This window comes from Pseudomyrmex gracilis, unplaced genomic scaffold, assembly GCF_002006095.1.
Source record: "Pseudomyrmex gracilis isolate BER0280 unplaced genomic scaffold, ASM200609v1 scaffold_1791, whole genome shotgun sequence".
Classification (NCBI taxonomy): Eukaryota; Metazoa; Arthropoda; class Insecta; order Hymenoptera; family Formicidae; genus Pseudomyrmex; species Pseudomyrmex gracilis.
In genome coordinates this window covers 1-2,408 of record NW_018022375.1, presented here as the reverse complement: position 1 = coordinate 2,408, position 2,408 = coordinate 1, and the positions used below count along the sequence as shown (strand labels likewise).

General features: G+C 34.7%; 1 long non-coding RNA gene and 1 pseudogene across 1 annotated transcript; one reads left to right on the top strand and one right to left on the bottom strand.

Moving 5' to 3' along the window:
• Positions 1-472, top strand: LOC109862433. Its single transcript, XR_002251139.1, has 3 exons — positions 1-24; positions 144-254; positions 386-472. It is a non-coding gene; the product is annotated as an uncharacterized LOC109862433 (long non-coding RNA).
• A 337-nt stretch (positions 473-809) lies between these two features.
• On the bottom strand, positions 810-2,401 carry LOC109862432 (annotated as a pseudogene).
• Positions 2,402-2,408: the final 7 nt, after the last annotated feature.

The following is a 2,408-nucleotide window of genomic DNA, read 5'->3' as shown; positions in this document are numbered from 1 at the left end:
TACGCAAACAAGTTTTTGCAACAGGTATTGCATATAATTAAGTTTGTTGATTGTATATTGTTTATTATATATTTATATGTCAGTATATGTTCGTAAATACATACATGTATAGTAATAATTAGTAATTAATAATTGACGTATAGGCGGCGGAAAGATGACTGTCTCTGATGATCCAATAGCCGAAAGAGTCAAATCTATTATTCAACCATCGGTCGATGGTTTAAAGAATCCATTTGATAGCGATCATGTAAGAGGTATATTTCATATGCTTTGAGAATATATAGATTGTATAATGTATAAGTGCCTTTTGCATTTAATTGATCGAAAAGATCTCAAACATCTGAAAAAATCGAAACTTTAATTGTTATAAACTTAAATGACCTAGATGACTGGACTCCGGCAACTTTGCGTTCAAAGAAAAGTGCTGAATTACAAGTTCCGGCATACGACGATGAAGAAGCTCCAGACTCGGATCGTTTTTCATATGCTGAAATAGAGACAGGAACATCGTCNAAAGAAAATCAAACTCCTGCAATTTCGACTGTAAAAAAAAAGACTGTAAAGCGGGGAAAACAGACAANAATACCTGCAATAAGCGCTGTAAGACGCAACCAATGTTTTTACGATTTAGCTCAATCTAAAGCTGAGTTAGTCGAGTTAATGAAAGAAGATCTCCGTGCAAGATCTAAAATAGAAATAGATATTTTACAAACACAACTAAAAAAAGAACAACTAGAAGTTGAACTTTTGAAAAATCAAATCGAATCATATACATTGCAAAAAAAACAACATAAATAACAAAAAAACAAAAAACAAAATATATTTGTGAGAAGAAAAGTTTTTAAATTCTTTGTGGGAAAACAAAATATTGAAAGTTTTAGTATANCATTTCTTGAAGCACCCTGTATTCTTTAACAACGTTGAGATGGATATCCGTTCGACGAACGATCTCGAAAGAATTATGTAGAGAAGGAACATCGAAGCATATTATCGATATCGCACTTGTGTACTACAGTTCTAGCTTACACATGAGATTCCATTGTTACATTGAATGTAGCTTGCAGTAAGATTATTGGAATGTAAAATCTATTGAAAAAGAAGAACAATAAGCCAAAAATAAAATTAATAAACGGAAAGAAGTGTAAAATAAATCATAAAAACATTGGTTGCGTCTTACAGCGCTTATTGCAGGTATCCTTGTCTGTTTTCCCGTCCGTTTTACAGTCAAAATGGCAGGATTTTGATTTTCTTTCGACGATGTTCCTATAGCTCTCTTTGCTTCAACATATGAAAGATAGTCCAGTATATTCTTCAGATTGTTCCACAGACGAATTCTTTACTCTACAGCAAGCTGAAAAATAATACCATACTTATATATTACTTTATATAAGAAAAATACATAAATAATTTGTCTCAGACATGTTTATTCTTACCTGCGGAAATAATCGTTGATTAATATGTTCCGCATATGCTCATTACCCGGTGCATTATTTATAAGCGGTACATTTCCTTGTTCCAAAATTTCTTCCCACGGCATAAGTAATTGTACTGCAGGATCATCTGGTGGTAATGGATCTCCAGCACGCCGGGCAATGTTATGTAATATGGCAGTTGCTACAATAACTGGTAGTACTCTTTCGACTTTAGAAAATCGAGAACCCAATGCCAAAATTGGAAACCGTCTCTTCCATATTCCAAACACGCGTTCAATGGTATTGCGTGTTCTTATTTGCGACTCGTTATAGAGTTCCTGTGCACGAGTTTGCGTATTGCCCAGGGGGGTCATAAAATAGGACCGAACAGGATAACCACCATCACCTAAGAGTAATGCATCTCCAAATGTTCTATTCTAGCCTCAAACAGAGCACGTATCCTAGAATTATTAAAAATAGTGGTGTCGTGCACTGATCCTTGCCAACGAGCTACAAGGTCCGTTATTTCCAAGTTGGAGTTACAAATTGCTTGGACATTAATTGAAAAGTAACCTTTTCGATTTCTGAAATATTCTGCATCATTTCCACCTGAAAATAATTACACTGATTATTACACTTCTATAACAGCTATAAAGTTAATATGCAGTTTACTTTTAAATATCAATGATATACAAACGTTAATTACCAAATGACTGGATTTTCACATGAGTGCACTCGATGCATCCCACAACTCTTGGAAATCGTGCAATGTCAAAGAACTTTATTTGCTCAGCTTTTCTTTCATCAGCAAGAGTAGGAAATTTTATAAACCTTGCCCGAAGACGAGTAATAGCATTTGTTACGCGATGGATAATTCTGTGAGCACTCGTTTTACTGACTCCAGAAAAATCACCTGCTGATATTAAGTGGCTGCCAGTAGCGTAGAATCTCAACGTCAAGAGGAGCTGGTTTATGGGAGAAACAGCATTATTCCTG